Genomic DNA, 22,344 nt, shown 5'->3' with positions numbered 1-22,344 from the left:
TCTGGTAAATATAGTAAGTCATCCACGTATTGTATGAGTACAGAAAGACTGCATACTATTCACTGTATACACTGGATACTGCAGGAATAGTAAGAGTAGTATGATAGTAAGGCATTTCGACACACAGCATGAGTTTTAAGCTCCAGGATTCGACAGTGAACATTCAGTTTGCAGCAGTTTGTGCGTCTGCTTGCTGCAGAGAGACGTTCATCTCCGGCGGGTGTTTTAAGAGAAGAAAACCACGTCTCAAACCACCACCAGTGTTCAAATTGTGTTAAAGCTCTTAATCTATTTCTGACATCCTATTTAACTGAACAATATTTTTTGTACCCGTCTGGTTTTCAGAGAATAAAATGATTTAACACTTATTCCCGAGGTACATGGTGCATCCCCTTATCCTGCCAGCATTTTGAATATATTATGCAATATCTCAAAAAAAAAAAAAAAAAAAAAAAAAAAAAAACACATGGGACATGATGCTACATCGAAAAACTTTGGGGGTTCGTCATCCAAATACCTGTACACTATGACAAATATTAAACAGATCAAAATAGCTTCCAAATATCTGTCCGCTGTAGTGAACACAATGCATCAGAGACCACAATGCATGTTAACTAACATTAACAATGAGCAATGCATTTGATACAGTATTTATTAATCTTTGTTAATGGTACTTAATAAAAAATACAACTGTTCATTGTTAGCTCATGTTAGCTCAGGTCTATTAATTAATATTCATATACAACTTGTGTATTTTAATAATGCATTAGTAAATGTTGATATTAATATTAACAGGAATTAATAAAAGCTTTACAAATTTTTGATAGTTAGTTCATGTTGACTAATGTTTAAAAATGGAACCTTATTGTAAAGTGTGACCACATAATGCTTATTACTTGCATAATAATAATATTTGTTTGAAGCCCATTTTTTTTATTTGAAGACTCAACATTCATCATCTGAATTGCCATGTTATTCATCTCAGTAACATATTGTTATTTCCACATCATGATGAGCATCTGATTGTTTTCATGAACCAGTCTGTTCATCTGCAGTATGTCAGAGAAGAGAGGAAAGACGAGTCTCTCACAGAAACAGAGGTAACACTGAGTCTGCTTTCAGAGAATCATTTTAAACACTGCTGCAGTTTCAGAGCTTTGCTGGAAAAAACAAACCTTAACCAAACTTTGTTTTTATATTTACAAATGATTTTAACACAACTTCAGAGCTTTGTTACTTCCTCATAATAAAAAAAGTAACATTTTATATTTTGGTGGTGTAGCCAATATATTATAAATAAATCTCAGAAATGAAAATCAGAATCATCATTTACAGTCAGTTTACAGTCCCTCTTCAGCACTGGGTATGTACTTCAGTAAATTATTCCACATCACTGATTTATAAACGGCTGCTGAGGTAGTATTCTCAAGTGACATCATCATCTCCAGGTCACACTGAACAAGACCAGTGCATTAGTTTGTAACTCATTTTATTTATTATTGTGTTTTTGTTGCTGTTGCTGCTAACTCAACATATTTCTTCATCTCATTAACATCATCATCTCCAGGTCACACTGAACAGCAAATTGTTGTCTCAAGCAGTGCTGATCAATGACAGTTTAGCTGCAGTATGTCAGAGAAGAGAGGAAAGATGAGTCTCTCACAGAAACAGAGGTAAGACTGAGTCTGCTTTCAGAGAATCATTTAAACACTTTCTGTGAAGAATAAAACCCATCAAAAAAAATAATCAGTTTTCTTGCTTTTGCCATGAATGACATTTAGTTTCTCCAAGATACTCTCTTTAAACAACCACATCTGTGTAAAGAAAAGAACACCATGTTTGTATGTTTCTGAATTATCTGTAATGTTAACCTCTCAGAGCCTGTAGAAATCAACAGATCATCCATAATTTATCATATAAAGTTATTGGATTACACGTTTGGTGTTGCATATTTAGTAGGTAATAAATGTAAATAATGAGCAAACTAGATATAAGGTGCGTAGGCATCATCACTAAAAAACACTAGAATTTAAATAATACAAATATACATCAAACTCGTACAGTGTAAATTAATGGATATTTTTAAAGGGAAATGTAAAAGATTTTTGTCTCTTTCTCAGACTCGTTCACTGCACACAGGCCATTGTTCATTATATTCATTGAAATAGATACAAGATATTGTATGAGCCAGCTGTGTTTTTTAGTGAAGTAGAAATTGTGCAAGATGAGAAAGCAGCGCTTCACTTGACTGTTAGATGATTCCTTTATAACAGACCTGATGAGTTAGTGAACTAGTTTGTGTTCAACTAAACAAACTCCAATTTGACACACAAAAACCTCTTCAAATGAGACTGAAGTATCTGTTATAGTAGTGCACTCTCTGTTCTTTGTGTCATTAGTGTAAGATCAGATCACATGTGTCCAGCTCTGTGTCTGTGAAGAGTGACCGGTCAAAAGATTATCCACCAAACTTCAGTGAGAAAAAAACACCATCTACCAAAAGGTATTTAATGTTTTTCTTATTGTTGGTTGCACATGGACTGCTAGAAAATATGACGTTTTAGCATTATATTAGCTAATTTTGTCACTGTGGTTTTTGTGATCGATGTTGATTGAATAAAAACATAATTCACTAAACACAACACAATATATGGTGACTTTTATTGAACTCTGGAGCTTATTTCCAGTAATACAATTATACAAGCAGCCATTACGAGGCATAAATTCAGCATTATACAAACAGAGTAGGTTCAGGTTCACTTTATTTGTACCCATATGTAGACTAGGTTTGCAGTGTTATGAGTTCTCACATCTTTCACATTTTACAGACACCACAAACATTAAACAACATGTATGTTAGAAGTGCTTTAAGGTTCTCAGCATCACTAAAAACCACCTAGACTAAAATAATAATAATAATAATAATAATGTTCCTAAGACCTATCCTTATTCAACTGAGTGATAGCTGCTGGCACAAAGCTGTTTTTATACCGCTTAGTTCTACAATACGTCTAGATGGCAGAGTAGATCATGCAACCAAACATTTATAAGCACAGGAGAACAAATGCACAGCTATATCTCTGTTTTAATAACCATTTACAACATTAAAACTTCATGAATTAGACTGAAGTGCACTGTGTAATATTGTTCTTTGTGTCATTAGTGTAAGATCAGGATCACATGTGTCCAGCTCTGTGTCTGTGAAGAGTGACTGGTCAAAAGGAGGTCTGCCACCCGACTTAAGTGAGAAAAAAACACCATCTACCAAAAGGTATTTAATGTTTTTCTTATTGTTGGTTCCACATGGACTGCTAGAAAATATTTAATTGAATATGTGTCATGAATCAATAATTGTTTAAATATTCATCAGAGTTTTCATTAAGATGCTAAAAGTATCAGCAAAGAAAATTTAAATGATTTGATGTGAAGTACATATTTTGTAAATTTTGGGGCACTAACATAACTTTATTAATTCACCAGCCCCTGTGTTGTTTGCTTTTAGGACAGAAAATATTACAATGAGAGACCTAATATTTACCTAAATTTACACTTAAATAGATCCTATACTTTAACAGTGTGAACTTAAACAGCTTTTACTTTCTGTCTTTGTTAAAAAAAATATTTGCAAACTGTCTCTTTAATAGTGTCCCTGAAAATGCAGTACTTCATTTTATTCACTAATAGGGTTAAATATGAGACATTAGATTCAGACGCCCAGACTCACAGGAACTACAAGAACTTCAAAGACAATCTCCTGCAGATCTTCCAGGTAGAAAAACACATTTTCAATAATATTAATCTTTTATAACAAACAAATAGTTCACTGAACAAAGCTTGCAAGAATATTCAATAGAAATATGATTTCTGATTTATCGTGATAATTTGTTTTCTTTTAGGAACACATGAAAATGTAAAAGGAAACATTTATTTGTTTGTATTATTTCTTTCTTTAGGATCTTGAAAGCAAAATTATCACATTTCTGAAGAATGAGCTGCAAAAGTTTAAGAAAATATTAAAAAAAGAGACTTAGACTACTTTGTGAAGGACTTTAATGAGAACAGATGCAGAAACAAAGAAGCAGCTCTTGATCTCACGCTCTACTTCCTGAGAGAGATGAAGCAAGATGAAGCTGCTGATACTCTAGAAGGTAAGAGACTCATGATCATCTGTCACCTTGTCTTATAAATGTATTGGAGAAAATAGTTTAACTAAAAGGCTAAAAGAGAAGTTTTTTTTCATCCCTGTGTTTAGATGAACTGTTCTTCATTCATCAGCTAAAGTGTAGCCTAAAGAAGAAGTATCAATGTGTGTTTGAAGGAATTGCAAAGCAAGGTGACTCTACACTTCTGAAGAACATCTACACAGATCTCTATATCACTCAGGGTTGTAGTGAACAGGTCAATACTGAACATGAGGTGAGACAGATTGAAGTTGCTTCCAGACGTCATGAATCACAGGAGATACAGGTTGAGTGCAAAAATTTGTTTGAAGCACCTGAACAAGACAAGCAGATCAGAACTGTACTGACAAAAGGAGTTGCTGGCATCGGAAAATCAGTCTCTGTGCAGAAGTTTGTTCTGGATTGGGCCGAAGGAAAAGAAAATCAAGATATCAGCGTCATATTTCCTCTTCCATTCAGAGAGATTAACTTAAAGGAGAAAGAAAAACTAGTTTGATGGACCTTATAACTCAGTTTTTCCCAGAGACAAAAGGGCTGAAGCTTACAAGAAGAAATCAGTTCAAAGTCTTGTTCATTCTTGATGGATTGGATGAATGTCGACTTCCTGTAAACTTTAAGGATAATGAGACGTGGTCTGATGTATCATCACCAGCCTCTCTGGATGTTCTCCTGACGAACCTCATCAAGGGAAATCTGCTTCCTTCTGCTCTCATCTGGATCACCAGCAGACCAGCAGCTGCCAGTAAGATTCCTCCTGACTGTATCGACCGGCTGACAGAGATACGAGGATTCAATGATGCACAAAAAGAGGAGTACTTCAGAAAAAGATTCACAGATGAGAATCAGGCCAAAGAAATCATTGATCATGTTAAACAATCAAAGAGTCTCTTTATCATGTGCCACATCCCAGTCTTCTGCTGGATTTCAGCCACTGTTCTCAAGAACATTTTAGAGGAGAAAAGAAATAATGTTGTGAAAAACAATCAGGCTGATGATGCCTCCAAAACACTGCAGGAGTCAAATACTGAAGACACTCCTAAGACTCTGACACAAATGTACACACACTTCCTCAGATTTCAGATCCAGCAGAGCAGACGAAAGTATGATGGAGAACATACACCAGATGTTTCCTGGAATAAAGATGCCATCTTTTCACTGGGGAAACTGGCATTTGATCAGCTGGAAAGAAACAATGTGATCTTCTATGACACAGATCTGGAAGCCTGTGGTATTGACGTCTATAAGGCATCAGTGTACTCAGGCATGTGTACCCAGATCTTTAAGGAGGAAACAGGGATCGTTCTTGGTACCATGTACTGCTTCGTTCACTTGAGCATTCAAGAGTTTATTGCAGCTCTTTATGCACATCTGTTTCTAGACCTTCTAAGAAGAAGAAAATGTTGATTGATTTGCAAGAGTCTACAAAACAGAAAAATAAAAGTAAAAACATGATTGATTTGCTCAAGACTGCAGTGGACAAGGCACTAGAGAGTGATAATGGACACCTGGATCTTTTTCTACGATTCTTCCTTGGTTTGTCACTCCAGTCCAATCAGAGACTCTTACAGGGTCTGTTGACACAGAAAAATAGAAATGAGCAGAGCAAAAGGAAAATAGTTCAGTATATCAAGCAGAAATTAGAATCTAATCTGTCTCCAGAGAGATCCATCAATCTGTTCTACTGTCTGAATGAACTGAACGACCAAACTCTGGTGAAAGACATTCAGACACACCTTAGCAAAGGAAGTCTCTCATCTGCCGATCTTTCACCTGCCCAGTGGTCTGCTTTGGTCTTTGTGTTGTTGACATCAGAGGAGGAGCTGGAGGAGTTTGAGCTTCAGAAATTCAAGAAATCAGACGAGTGTCTCATTAGATTATCAGCAGTCATCAAAACCTCCAAAAGAGCTCTGTAAGTTATTTAATATATCTTGTCATGTTTTGTTCTCATCTTAAAATGACATTAATCTACATTGATACATAGCAGGCTTGGACACCCCTGATTTATAGTGATAATTAACCATATACCAGTTATAAGGAGGGGTGGGAATCACCAGAGGACTCACGATACGATATTATCACGATACTTGTGTCACAATACAATATTATTGCGATTTTAAATATATTGAGATATTCTGAGATTATATTGCGATATTTCAGTGCTTGAGAGTAAATTACTGTTAAATTTAAATTAAATTAAATAAAACATGTAGTCTTACATCTAGGGATGCACCAAAATGAAAATTCTGGGCCAAAACGGAAACCAAAAATTCTGGAAGCACTTCGCTGAAAACCAAAAATGCTTTGTAATGATTAAACACCCGGTTTTAAAGAGTCAAATAATATACATTTATTTTGTAACGACTTTTTAAATTACAACAGCAATTTTAATGATAACCCGGAATGTTACTAAAAACCCCAACCCGGGATCGATCCCGGGACGTGTTTGCTGACACAGAAGGCGACAATAAAACTGGACAGTCCAATGTTAAAATTGATAACACTTTTTAATAAGGGCCACAATAAAACCACTCTAAAATGTGCAATCTAAGACTTTATTGATCTTAGTTCAAATTCATTTTAACACACATTCCTTCTTAAAATCTTTCCGCGAAGTTAACTCGTTAATCACTCTTTGAATTAAACGTGACTAACAATGAAAGTGGACCCACTGACCTCTATTACCAAAAAAAATTAAACAAATACCATGTAGTGGTATTGTCAATTGTTCGTTTGTATTAGGTTAATACAAATAGTATAATGGAAGATCCTTACTGTAGTCCATGTATCGATTAAGTATTGCGGAAAATATCGCAATATACTGTTTTTTTTATTCCCCACAGTGTAACATGTATCATATCTATTTTAGGGTTGGATTTATTTAAAAAACATTTTTTTGGACAGCCTCCAAAAATTAAAGTGCAGAGCTATTATTATCAGATCACATGGGTACAGATTCACCATGATCTCTGTTCACAAAACAAGCTGTAAATCTCTGCCAGAAGAGCACTTCTCCTTTGCCGATATAAAACCATCCACCTCCAGGTGTGGCATTTCAAGATCCAATATGCAGCGTGAACTTATTGCACAGGTGTTGCCTTAAGGCCCTTTCACACTGTGATTCCGGAAAATAACACGGTAATGCCCGGCAATTATTAACCCAGGTCGCTATCTTTGTCCCTTTCACACTGCCAGTGATCAAGAATAGAGCGTGCATTTTAAATATATAACTCATCATTGCCATTAAAAACGTGACATAAGCCTTTACATATTTTATTCAGGGCTCTAGACCTAGTGACGTTAATTTTCACTCAATGGTGCGAACTAAAAAAAAAATCAGCTTCAGCACCGGTGTGAGGAAAGGCGACCAACCGTCTCAGCTTCATTACAGTTTCCGCGACTATTTTTTTTCTCCCTGTGGTTGAACAACAGACACTAGAGCCTGCATTTCTGCATGTGCCAACGTTTTCACGTCATAGTTCACGACACACCCTTTACCGAATTAGTTCTAGACTTTGTTACACACAGCGCTTAGACATCCATCAGTTAGTGACCTGGCAACAAAACTTGCCGCTCCCGTGGAAACGATCACGGGACCGTGCTGCCTTCGACTGTCAAGAGCGGCCGACGGCAATTTTACCGGGTCCAGCGCAGTATGCAACGACCCGGCAGCTGAACAGTTCTGCGTTCAAATACACGTAATAGGCTCAAGCTTGCCGCAAAGCAAAGAAAAATTAAATAAACAAAATAGTTATGGGGAAAACAGTAGGAGATATTTGAATTAAATTACTAATAAACTAATGTTTTCTGAGTCTGTGTCGCAAGGATGAGGTTGCCAAGCCTGACTCGCCATCTCCTTTAGAGAGAAGTGCATTTTTACGGATTATGATTATAATGAAATAATTTTTGTTTTCGATTTGTTTTATTTCGTTAAGTAGTCATTTAAAGCTTTCTATAGATATTTATCATGTCTATAGACTTATTTATCATGTCTATTTATCATGTCTATAGATATATTTATAATTTAGGCATGTTTTCACTGAGTGTCGGTTCATTTTTTTACTCCTGTTAAAGACGACACGGCAGAAAGCGCAACGTTTTGTTGATATTGTGAGTGCACACAAATAAAGTAGACCCTTTGCAGTTACGAATGATGTATTACTCTTACCTTTATGAGCAAAAATGACGGCGTATCCACTGAAAAAATGCAAGTGATCACGCCGGCGTCTCCATGTCCTGAAGCGTCTCCGCACAAACTATTGGATATACACTACCGGTCAAAAGTTTGGGATCAGAACGATTGGTAATGTTTTTTTACAGGAGTTTCTTATGCTCATCAAGGCTGCATTTATTTGTTCAAAAATACAGGAAAAAATAATTATATTGTGAAATATTATGATGATGTAAAATAACGTTTTTCTATTTTAATAAACATTAAAATATATTTTATTCCGGTGATTCAAAGCTGAATTTTCAGCATCATTACTCCAGTTATCAGTGTCATATAATCCTTCAGAAATCATTCTAATATGCTGATTTATTATCAGTGCTAAAAACAGAACTTATTAAAAATATAAAGAACCTGTGATACTTTTTTCAGTATTCTTTGATGAATAAAAAGTTAAAAAGAAGAGCATTTATTTAAAATAGAAATCTTTTCTAACAATATACACTACCGTTCAAAAGTTTGGGGTCAGTAGATTATTATTATTATTATTATTTTTTAAAGAAATTAAAACTTTTATTCAAAACTTTTATTATAAAACTTTTTATTCTTTTATTCATCCGAGGGGCATGTGACTGCAATGGAGGATAGTCCATAAGACATTGAGCCATGAGATGTTCAGTTTGAAGCCCTTAAAACATTTAATTTAGATTTTCTTTTTATTTCATTTATCTTGAGATGTTTTAAATTGAATTTTCAGTTTAGTGAAGCACTTTAAGCACCAACACTTTTTCAGTAAGTTACCTTTCTTGTAGAATTGTGCTTCAAATAAAGAACTTTATGTTGACCAGATTGTTAGTTAATCATTTATAAGTCAATATTGCCTATATGGAAAGCGATTTATAAAAAAAAAAAAAAAAAAAAAAGTGAACTTGTAAAACTGCGGTGTTAAATGCGATGCGGTCGAAAATTTGGGTGCACCTAACTTTTGTGCTGGTGCACCTAAGAAAAAAGTTAGGCGCACCAGTGCAACCAGTGCAAAAAGTTAGTCTAGAGCCCTGTTATTATGTTTTATTCAAGCATGCCAGTTTGTTTTATATAGGAAATTTGAATCAATACAATTCTAATATAAATTCACTATACATACAAAAAAAATAAAAAAAATTTACAAAAATTTACTTTTTGTATTTAATAAATGTATTACATGTATCTAACTCTGTGATTTGATTTATTTCTCTTGTAGATTAAATGATTGTGGCTTAACAGACAAAAGCTGTCCAGCTCTGGCTACAGTTCTTGGATCAGATACCAATCTGAAAGACCTGAACATGAATAATAATAATCTGCAGGATTCAGGAGTGAAGCTCCTCTGCACTGGCCTGAAGAATATTAATTGCAAACTAGAGATACTGAGGTAAGTTTTGTGACAATCATTAGTGTTTTCTGAAAATTTAGATCCAACTGTTAACATGGACCTAGATCATTTGCCACATAATTGAGGACAGAACTACTTCAGCTCAGTGAAATTTGCAGGCTTTAATTCCAGCATGAACTCTACATTACAAGGCCCTCATTTATCAACATTGCATACGCACAGATGTGTGTGTAATGAGTGCGTAAGAACAGTTTCATGCAAAGTGTGGGATCTACCAACTTGTACTTAAACGTAGGAATGTGTGTAAATAAAAGCACATCTCTAAACATGCTTAAGCAGAGATTCAGTGCTAGAATGGAAATACTACAAAAAGAAAAGCCACTGTGTGTTTCCTGTGTCCTTTAATTGCAAATACTAAATTTATAAATTAATAGTTCAAAGTTAGATAAGATATTTAGTCTTGTTTATCCCCCCAGGAAACAAGACTAAATATATTTTTGCTTATAAAGTAAATGCATCTTGATTATTTTAACTAAAAGCAAGACAAAAAACTAAGTAAGATAAGCCTTTTTTTGTCGTGCAGCTGGAAAGTAATTCTGAGAGCACAGAATGGCTTCTCAGTCAGTTCTGCTTTCTTTTTCCATGATTTCGGTGAGGACATTATATATTCACATGATTTATAAAGGGAGGTGTTGTCACCATATATGGTTTATTGGAGGCGTTTCTGAATGCAAATGACCATGAACCTCGTTTTTTAAGTCTAGATCTAGGCACGATGAGTAGACAGAGATCACTGGATCTCAATGTTCTGCACGAGTGAATCAGATCTCTGCTCTACTGCAGGATAAACACTGTACACTCTACACACTGATGTACATTATTTCAATGTTACAAGGACATTTTTAAATTCTTGCTGCTGGGTGTTTTTTGTGTGTCTTGTATAAGAGATTGCCGACTGAAAAAAACGTGAATTTTGTAATGTGGTTGCCATCATCATCATCAGCAGTATTTGTCAACTGTCAGCTGAAACATACTGGTAAATATTCAGATTAAAACTGAAGTGTTTTCTCTTTATGCAGTCTGAAGAACAACTGTATCACAGAAGGAGGGTGTCATGTTCTGGCTGCAGCTCTAAATTCAAACCCTTCAAATCTGACAGAGCTGGATCTGAGCAGGAATCAAATAGGAGACTCTGGAGTGACAGAAATCTCCAGTCTGCTGAGAAATTCACAGACACTACAGATACTCAGGTCTGAATTTGGTTAATCTAAACATGAATCAATGTAAAGCTCCCGCTGGTCTGTAAACTGATGCTGTGTCACAAGGAATGGGTCAGTGATGTGAAATTGGTGTAGATACATTTATAAAATATTGACAAACAGATTGATTTTTGAGATGATGGGAAATGTTAATATCCTAATGGTGTAATACATGTTTTTATGTATGTATTTTTATTTTTATTTATTCATTCATTCATTCGTTCATTAGTTTGGTCTTTCTGAAGACTTTCAGACTGCAGTATCACTGAAGAAGGTTATATTAGTAGGTTATAATTGTGGAAAATTAAAACTGCAAAAATTAAAAATTGCATTTGTTGTAGTTTACGTTCACCAGTATATAACTTTACCCAGCTTTATTGTGAAAAGAGTCCTTTCAGGTCAAAATTCCCGTAGTGCATCTTTTTTTATTTTCTTCATTCTAGAGAACATGTACTTGTGTGACAATCTGTGTTATAATGAAGAAGAATAACATCTTTTTCTAATAGACTTTCAGACTGCAGTATCAGTGAAGAAGGTTATAAAGCTCTGTCTTCAGCTCTGAGATCAAACCCTTCACACCTGATAGAGCTGGATCTCACAGGAAATGATCCTGGACCATCAGGAGTCAAGCAGCTCAGTGATTTACTACAGGATCCAAACTGTCAACTCAAGACTCTGAGGTGAGACCTGATGAAATAATACAAAATAAATGATACGCATGTGAATTATTTATATTATATATAAATATTATTATATAGTAATTTCACTAATTTAGTAAGGTACACAATTTGTTGTGTTGAAAAATGTTCAAAGATGAAAGATGAGATCCTGCAGCTGCTGTTGTTTTGATGATAAATGTCAGCACAGTTTAGTTGTGTTAAGAGTTACAGGTTAATCAGACATTTTGGGTCACTAGATGTACTGGTGTTCAGTAGTTTGGTGCCTCACTTAACATTTATGATTGTGTTATTTTGGACATTTCTCATGAAAAATATTCAGTGTGATTTATTATCCTGATTGTTTAAATGTTACTGAATGCACTGTACGTTAATATCCATCAAGCTCAGATTCACAACACTGTAGATCACTGATCTAGAATAGAGAACTGGATTGCTCATGACGTCATGAAAGTGAAGCCGCCGCGCCGCCATATTGGTAATCACTAGTGTGCGTAAACGTTCTGTTGAATTAATAGGAAATTGTATGATTTTAACGAGACAACATCACATAACAAGTCAGCGTTTTTAAATCTGAACATCATGAACATGATAAACTTCAGACGGACACGACCTCAACATATAACAAATGACAAAAGTGCTCATTCTGAAATCTGAAGAAAGATTTATGCTTTGTATACACACATCTTTATTCGCCTTGAACAGTTATTTATTGTTTATATAATTTTGTAATAGTGTTTTTATTCGTACAAGTAGGTGCTAACTGCAAATATTTCAACAATGATTTCATTAACAGCATTCATTTTGAAGCAGGTAATGATTTAAATGCTGGTTAAATTATTATTAATTTAGCATACAACATTTTACATGGAAACAGTAGCTAATGCTAGTAAACATATTTGCGCGATCTTGGAGAGTCTGAAATAGATGTTGCTCAATCCGGACATTAAAAATATACACATCATAATTTATTCAGAGAAATAACTGAATACAGACAGTACGAACATGAAGCTGAAGATAACCCAAGGTGCCATTGCATTAGCCAGAAACCCAATCTGTAGGCAAAAGATGCAAGCACATTGATATCAAATACCATTTTCATAAGAAGAAATTGTAATGATGGTGCAAAGTTATCTTTGGAATATTGTCCTACAGAGACAATGATAGCTGACATAATGACAAAGCCACCCACCAAGCAGAAATTAAAGAGGTTTACTCAAGACATGTTTGGAACATAAAAAGTGTAAAAAATGTATGTAACACTAAACTTATGTGAAAGTTTATTTGTTTAAAATTTGTTATTTTTGGTAATACAAATGGCTAAGAGCGAGAAAATTATGTTAAAAGTATTGCGCCCTTATACATTAGATTACGGTATACAAAATTAGCTTTAGTTTCTATTTGGAGGTATACGGTTGTGTACGTGATGACGTTATATTCATTACGTGATGTTCTCAGCTATAAAAAAAAATTAAAAAAAAAAAAAAAAAAAAAAAAAAAGATGTTGAACTGATGTTATGTTCAAGTGATGCTGCTAAAATAAAAAGCTGCTGAAGAAAGGATAAGCACTGAGCTACGTTTTGTTTGTTTTCCCACACAGCGAGTTCTTTTCCCTCTTGAAAGTGAATAGCGCACTCGGGTGCTCAACACATATAACTCAAATGAAAATATATTGCGTTTTATTATTATAACAACAAAGCTGGATTTTAATGATTAAGTAAAATATAATAAAATATGTAATATAGTAGGCCTACAGATAATTAGCTAAATATTATCTATAGCTCTTTTTTTTTCTAGCCAACTAACGTGCTGCATATATGGTAATTAAATGGCTTTCCTGAGGTAAATGTTATGTGACACAATGGTTCTCCAGCAGTTTTATTGACCTCTTTGCGCATTGAAAAAAAAACTGATTGATCGATATGAGGAGGAATATACATTTCGGTAAGTAATGTATCTTTCAATATTGTTCATCATTCGTGTTATTTACTATTAGCTAGAGATGATCGGTTCACTCACTATGTGCCACTATAGGCATCCTGAGACACGTCACATTTACAAGCGCCAAAACTTATTGCTTGAATTTTGTAATAAAATTGACAGAATCTGAGAGCTGAGATTATTTTTAAGTATCCTGCTCTGTCTTGTCTGTCGGTCTCCGTGTCCTCTTTGCTTTGCGATTTTACTGTAGCTACGTGAGAAAATGGATGTGTGGCGTAAGAGCGTGTGGAAAGTGTCAATTGCGTGTGTCTCACGGTGAATGCGCGCCTTCTCTCCCGAGTTTGGCAAGCATCGTAAATCAATTAATCATTCCAGATAATTTACCCGTCAAGCAGTCTGCTTTGAAGTTCTCAGAGGAATAAGACGCGCACGGAAGGAGAAGCATTTCCATTGGCTCCAGTCTGCGGCAATTTCAAAATTCGATATTGCACAGCCAATATCACTGAATTTCCCACTATGTTTTATTATTGTAATTACGCCTACGTATCTTTTTTTATGGTCTATTATATTGTAGACTATTGAGTGGATAAAATATAGAAATCCTTTTAATAAAAAATAAATAAAATACCCCCCCCCACACTCCATCATTCAGAGGCGATGCTTCTTCACCGTTGCTTTAAAAAGTGTATCGCGAGAATCTCACCTCTCTCTGAAATCTGCACGTTCGCCGGGCACACACACACACGTCCAGCTACAATAATCATGTTAATTGAAACAGCAAACCATATTTGTCACCAGCAGTGATTAAAACAGTGATTTACAATAATCACATGAAAAAAAAAAAAACACTTAAATTCTGGACCTTTGGCAGTGAGGGGGGGGTTCGTTCGAACCACCCCGAACCCCCTCTGCCTACGGGCATGCAGTGAAATTATATAAATTATGAAAAACCGCTTCGCGACACAGAGGATTCTTTGTTTATCTGCTCGTGCTGCCGCCCCCAATGTGTCACGAAAAAAATGACGCCCCCGGGCTTCTTTTCATCTTCACGACTTCTTCATCCCATTGGCTTATTCATCGTTTCAAACTCATCACGCTTTTTGCATTAGAATAGTTGACAGCCTTATTAGACACGTTTAAGAGGAAGATTTAAAGAATCAAACACAGCAAATATATGCTATAATCTGCTGGCAGAAGCTGATATTTACAGCGACATACGAATGTTGCAGAATCTGAGAAAATGTGAACAAATTTAACAAAATAAGAGATCATACAAAAATGCATGATAATTTTTATTTAGTACTGACCTGAGTAAGAGTTTTTACATAAAAGATGTTAACGTTTAAAATAATAAAAATCCTCCAGCTCCTGCAGATTCTTCAGTTTCCAGCATCTTCTGCACATCTGAACTCTTTCCAGCAGTGACTGTATGAGTTTCAGGTTCATCTTTTCACTCTGAGGACAACTGAGAGACTCAAACACAACTATTACAGAAGATTCAAAACATTCTCTGATGCGCCTGAAGAAAACACAATGCAGTAAGAGCCGGGGAGTGAAAACTTTTGAACAAGATGAAGAGTCCAAATTTTTCTTTCTTCCTATGTTGAAGTATCATCTTTTTTTTTTTTTTTTTTCATTAATCACTTCCCTTCGGAAGCAGCAGAAGATACTTGCATGTTTCCTGACACACATATTAAAGTACAATTTACCTGAAACGCTTCAAATTTAAAAAGTTTTTTTACTGGCTCCAACCCTGATCAAACACAACTGAACCAACAATATCCAAGTTCCTACTAAATTGTCACTAGCAATAATTTTTGGATCAAACAATTAAATGTCTGTTTGCAGTTTTGTCCCAACCAACGCCAAAATCAAACCTATACGCTCTTGATTATAAGCATTTGTTTTAGCCGATAGCTGATAATTACCAATCGACTATCAGTGCTGATTAATCACCAAAACTGATTAATCAGTCACCTCTAATATTCATTTCTTTTGAAACAGAAATCCATAAATATATCCAAGCTATTTCATCCTCAAAGAACACCAAAGCTCTTCAGATGATAAACCTGTGGCCATCGTTTTTCATTTATTTTGGTGAAGTCTATATTCTGTATTTCTTTTCTAATTTTATATTGTGGCTTTGATTCTCATTTTATTTGAATAGGTACTTTTACATTTGCTATGTATTTATATGTTTTCATACCGTGCCAATAAAAAAAATGAAAATAATTTAAAAAAGTAAAATATTTCTGTGATGCTCAATATCAATGAAGTTCATTTCAAAATAAGAGTTCTGAAGTGTATTTAAATCAAGATACGCAAGACACACCATTTCTCATGAGGATATCAAGTGGAAAGCCCCTCTTCTCGAGATGACACATTTTAATAAAAATAAACACATACATACAAAGGTTACACACTCAAATGTTAGAGTGGATTAAAATATAAGAAAATGTACAAGTGATAAGTTGTCTATTTCTTAATTTCAGAATACACAGTTATGATGATCTATATTAAATCTGGACAGATCAGGAAATAAGCCCATCACTGACAATATCACACTGATTTTCTTGGTTTTCAGTGCTGTATAAACACATCAACACTGCTGCACACATTACACTTCCCAAGCATTCATTTAACTTTACATCACTGATTCCTGTAGCGGCTCTTATTTCACCATCAGCTGATCCTGAGGAAACTGACACTGACGTCCTAAATACTGAGAGTCCTACAATAAAACACACAAACAGTCAGATATGAGTATGAGACATTACTGCTGTCACATCACATCAGCAGATCCAGCTCAGAAAACACACAGTATATTCATATTACAGTCAGAGATATGAATCAGAGTATGTGAGCGGAGCGCGGAGTGGAGCGGTTGTGTTTTTGACTGGAGCGAGGAGCGGATCTTTTAAAAGTCGGAGCGTCGTGGTTTTTCACTCGCTCCAAGAGCGCTCCAGCACCGCTCCGTCACGAGTACAATTCATGCCAAACAGCCCGTAATATAACTGGGACATTTAGCAAGAAATCACATGTTAAACAGGGTTAGCTAGCTTTAGATAGATAAGGATCACTCAAATCATAAAGAATGTTAAGGCTATGACGTCTATATGGACATCAGCGGGAAGTTATAGTTCTCAAGGATTGTCTGATTCTTCTAAATACTGAATATTTTTCAGCTGAAAGCACGATTTAAACACGTAGGCTACTACAACTCTTAATTATTCACACGCGCAGTCGCTTTCTCAATAATGCATTCAAACAAATGTAATCTTACAGAGCTACTTCATCTGTATCTGATTTTGAATGAGCAGAAATCTGTAGAAGAAATGCATCGATCCGCAGGTGAAATAACTGGAGAAAACGTTTCATCACAAACTAAATTAGCACCACAAAAAGCTTTTAATGCTGACATGTTATTTGTCATGTGGTAGGAAAAAAGTTTGCAAACTAGTGTTCCAATAAACCACTTTGAAACCTCTTCTTGTGTTTTATTTATTTATTTATTAATATACGTTATGAACAGAAGTTGAAACTGTGGGATTTCAAACATCCTGAAATACTTTAGACGCGGAGCGAAGGCGGAGCGGTGTTTCTGATATCAGTGACGCGCGGGTGGAGCGGAGCGGAGTGATAATTAAATGCTCAGAGCGCGGAGGAGAAATTGTGTGACGCTCCACTCCGCCTCACATACTCTGATCTGAATGAACAACTGATCACTAGATTAATAACAGTGAATGATCAACAACTCTCTCTTTATCATTTACACACAGACACACTGGAAGAGATGATCTATTAATATATTAATATTTTCATCACAGAATTAAACAGTTTAAAGTACAGAAACTAAAGTGGAGCTGAACTATTATCTTATATTCTCCAAATATGTCTGTTACTAAACTTTGGCCATTTTAAAAGATTTAAATAATAATATACTCACAGTAGTATAATATCTCCAGGTTATAATGTGGATCATCTTTTCAGATCAGAGAGTAACTTCACTTCTGATTTTTGTAGTTTACTCCCAAACAGTCTCAGTTCTCTCAGGTGTGAGGGGTTTGATCTCAGAGCTGAAGTCAGAGCAGAACAACCTTCATCTGTGACGTCACAACTACTCAACCTGTAGAGAACAATGACACAGTGTTAATTGTAGTTGAAGTGTGTGTAGTTTGTTATTGACTCTGGTCTCAGAGCAGGAGAGGAGATATAATGACAAGCATTGTCACAAACTGCTGCTGATAGAATGAGATTTCTGCATGTTGAATGCTCAAAAGTGCTGCTGTTTGAAACTGTCATGTGCTTCAGGACTGAACAGACACACAGAGCTGAATGTGAGATATTGTTTCATAGTTAATAAGGACAGATCTGTCTGGAGAAACAGTCACTTGCTCCACTAATTACGACTTACGGTTTTCCTGAAAATGAAGATTAAAAATCATAAAAATCTCACAGACTTACATTGACGAAATGTTCAGATGAGCCAAGACTATTCAACTCCAGCTGTCAAAATTCAAATGTAAACAAACTGAAGGCCTTTAGACTCCATTTAGCTGCTGCCATTCTATGAACTATTTTCTAGACCATTCAAACCACTGATCTATAATATAGTAACTGGATTTCAGGCATGGTCATGAAAGTGAAGCCGCCGCGCCGCCATATTGGTAATCCCTAGTGTTGCAGGGTACCACCTCTGTCAACCTTGTTAAATTTTCAGTTCTACTGGCGGACAAATATGGACATTGATTCCGGTTAGAGAATCAGGCATGGTCGATGTGAAATCCTTTCCAAGCTTTTCTTTAATAGTACTTTTCAGGTAATCAGTGATATCCAATACAACATCATCTGAAGATGTGATGGATCAAATGGCAGTATTTTGGGACACATATTGCGTTGTGGTCTGTGAAACAGATAAAGAATACATATAACACATCTGAATATATTCAACACAAAATAGCTGATTAATATATTCACTATGCAAATTAAACTACACAAAACCCATATCAGCAGAAATACAACAACCCCGTGTGATTAAATCACTCATCACAAACGAATTACTCAAAAAACATTCCATCAGAGCATGCAATATATGAATATTTTACATGATTAACAAAGTAAACTCCATAATAGGGCGCACGGACAGCAGTTTTGCCCATTGTGGGCCCTATGTGGGTTTCGTGTGGGCAAGCCCACTGTGGGCTTGCCCACACTAAACCTGCTTGGGGCCCCCTGTGGGTTAGCCCATGTGGGGCCCATAGCAGTTTGGTCATTTGGGGCCCTATGGGGATTTTCTGTGGGCAACGCACTGTGCCCACAAAAAAAAAAAAAAAAAACACCCCCGGGGCCCCATGGTTTTTTTTTTTTTTTTTTTTTTACAAGCAAATGTTGCACTAAAATTAGATTTCTGTGATGATGACAGTAAAATGAAAGCAAAATAAATTTTGTCCACAACAAAAATATAATATATATGGTGTGTGTGTGTGGTTATGTGTATATTTATTATGTATATATAAATACACACACATGCATTAGTTTGAATGCGATTAATAGCGATTAATTGTTTGACAGCACAATAATAGCCAATTGATTGCATAATATATATATATATATATACATTTTTGTTTACTTAATATATGTATGTGTAGTGTGTTTTTTAAATATGTATATATAAATGCACACACATACAGTAGATATATATATATATATATATATATATATATATATATATATATATATATATATTATTATACTGTACATATTAAAAAATATTTACATGTATATACATTTATATATTTATATTCTTATATTTTATATATAAATATATTTCATATATATAAACATAACATATTTTTATTAAATATATACATGCATGTGTTTGAATTTATATACATTTACATTTGGTCATTTAGCAGATGCTTTATTCAAAGTGACTCACAAATGAGGACAATGGAAGCAATCAAAATCAACAAAAGGGCAATGATATGCAAGTGCTATAACAAGTCTCAGTTACCTTAACGTAGTACATGTAGCAAGTTTTTTTTTTATTATATAATAAAAAACAACAACAGGTAGAATAGAAAAAGAATAGAGCAAGCTAATGTTAGAGGTCTTTTTGCTTTTGTTAATTGTATAATAAATGAAAAGAAAATAGATAGAATATAAAAAGAAAAGAGCAGTTAGTGTTATTTATTTATTTATTTTGAGAAAACAAGTTAGTAAATTAATAGAGTGCAAGTCTAAATGGGGCAAGTTTTTTTTAAAGAATATAATTAGAATAGAGAGTGCTAGAGTTAGAGGGTCAAATAAAGATGGAAGAGACGTGTTTTTAGCCGATTCTTGAAGATTAATGATTAGTTGGGCAGGTCATTCCACCAGGAGGGAACATTTAATTTAAAAGTCTGTGAAAGTGATGTGCCTCTTTGGGATGACACAATCAAGCGACGTTCACTTGCAGAATGCAAGCTTCTAGAGGCACATAAGTCTAAAGTAATTAATTTAGGTAAAGGGGTGCAGAGCCAGTGGTGGTTTTGTAGGCAAACATCAATGCCTTGAATTTTATGTGAGCAGATATTTGTAGCCAGTGCAAACTGATAAACATATATACATAATAAATATACACAGAACACACACATATATTATGTAAAAAAAAAAAAAAAAAAATTACATTTTACATTTAAAAACACTAATATAGGACTATTTTGGATACGATTAATCGTGATTGATCATTTAAAAACACTATATATACACACACACACACACACACACACACACACACACACACACACAATTAATTAATTGGTTATTTGTCACTGCATTTAAATTATGTAATATGCATAAATTATAATAGTATACATTGTTTTTGTTGTAATACCCTGAAGGCTATTATTAAATAACATTAATTTATTTGACAAAATAAAACCATGTGAATAAACAGATTATTGACTGATTTGTTAATTTATTCATTGTTATTGCTGGTATTGGACAGTGATGTAATAATTTATTAAATATTTCTGAAAGGAAAAAGTAATATTTAATAATATAATACATTAAATGGAGCGTCAGCTCTTCAGCACGTGATTAATTCTAGCCAATGAGAGCTGGGACTGCTGGAACTCTGCATAGTTAATGAAATTAAATTACGGCTTCAACTGATACCATTCAGCTCCGCTCAACCAGGTAAGCTTTTTAAATTTCTCAGTTAATTTCTGAATTTTCCATTACAATTTGTAAAATTCGTCAAAATAGTTGTGAATTAATTAATTAATAGGAATTAAATTACACATTTTATTTTGATTATCAGTGTTGCTTGTGGCGTTTTTAAATGACCAACGGTTATAACGGCCGACTAATTTAGCCCCTTCAGATCGCTTTCTGAGGTAACGTATAATCTCTGGTAAAATATCCTTTCAAATTGCACATGAATTCATTAAATTAATTTGTTTTAACGTCCATTTTGGTGTTAATTAGGTTTATTTTCCTTTTCTGTCTTGTTTTAATTAACGTTACTCAACAGCGAGCAGTAACGTTAGGCCTAACGTACATAGTCTAATGGAGTTAAGTCCTTATAATTTCTCTGTTATAAAGTCCTAAATAGCAACATAAACGAGGATTTATATAGCATAATACAATACCTCGGCTACACACGCTTATTAAATCTCGTTATCATTAATGTATGGCTGTTCATAACTGATAGACTTCGGTAAACTCCGCGCTGACATGACACATAACGTTAACACCTCCACAAAAAAAATACAACCTACAAAAGATTAAAAAAAATAAAAAATAAACATACATTCAACTTAAATTTAACAACGTTACGTAAAAAGAATTGATTATAAATATCTTTGTAGGAAGAGTTTCGCGTCTCACACACGAGCTGGCGCGAGCACCGAGAGAGAGAGAGAGAGTGAGAGAGAGACAGAGAGAGTTCTCTGCATCGTCTTTTATTCATAGGGTCTCGATGAGGGGCAAAATACCGGAGGAACAAGAACAAAACGAGCAGAAAAACACATGACTGACACATCAGACTGACCGGACTGTGATCAAACATCATCTGCACTAACACAAAGAGAGAGAGAGAGAGAGAGAGAGAGAGAGAGAGAGAGAGAGAGAGAGAGAGAGAGAGTTTGTAGCCTGCTGTATTATACAGTCTATGGTATGTACCCATAAAGATAATGACACTGTCAGATGTAGTCAGCCATCAATAGTTTAACAATCAATTATGAAAATATATAGTGAATGTAAAAATATAGCCCAGAAAATATTGAGGTAACTTATTCATGGAATTATGATTTCTCTTGACTGTATAGTTCATTTGCACGTTCATTCATACAAACCTATGTAATATTTAACTGATATTTTTTTCTTTTTTCTCCCTTTTCCATTCTTAGATATTAAACCATATACCATATATTAAATCATTTTTTCAACTTTAGTTTTAAACCATTAACATAATGTTTGTCTTTTCTCTTTTGAGTATTGATGGCCATCTAGTCCTGATTGCAGAGTTAATCTCCAGCCCCAATCCTGTACTGCTGAAGCAGCTGATCAAGGTCTTCAGGATCACCACACACTTCAGACAGGTGTGTGGACAGACTGGAGATAAACTCTGCTGGATGCTGGTCCTCCAGGACACCACTGTTGTAAGTGATAAACCTAGCAGTCATCCTGCATCTCTTCTCAAAGGTGTCAAAATAAAATTACATTTTAATTTGTATTGATATATGCAATATTTCACTGAAATTCA

General features: G+C 34.7%; 1 protein-coding gene and 1 pseudogene across 1 annotated transcript in view; both read left to right on the top strand.

Annotated features, from left to right (window-relative positions):
* The first annotated feature begins 981 nt into the window (after positions 1-981).
* Positions 982-6,094, top strand: LOC109106740 (annotated as a pseudogene).
* The window catches only part of LOC109103223 (NLR family CARD domain-containing protein 3-like), a 1,793,396-nt gene continuing 1,772,672 nt past the window's right edge, over positions 1,621-22,344 (top strand). The window contains exon 1 of the mRNA XM_042748650.1: positions 1,621-1,673. The gene's annotated coding sequence lies outside the window, so the exon portion shown is untranslated. The remainder of the gene's footprint in view (positions 1,674-22,344) is intronic.

This window comes from Cyprinus carpio, chromosome B22, assembly GCF_018340385.1.
Source record: "Cyprinus carpio isolate SPL01 chromosome B22, ASM1834038v1, whole genome shotgun sequence".
In the NCBI taxonomy this organism is placed as follows: domain Eukaryota; kingdom Metazoa; phylum Chordata; class Actinopteri; order Cypriniformes; family Cyprinidae; genus Cyprinus; species Cyprinus carpio.
The sequence above is the reverse complement of the archived record's forward strand: the minus strand, read 5'-3'. Positions and strand labels throughout refer to the sequence as shown.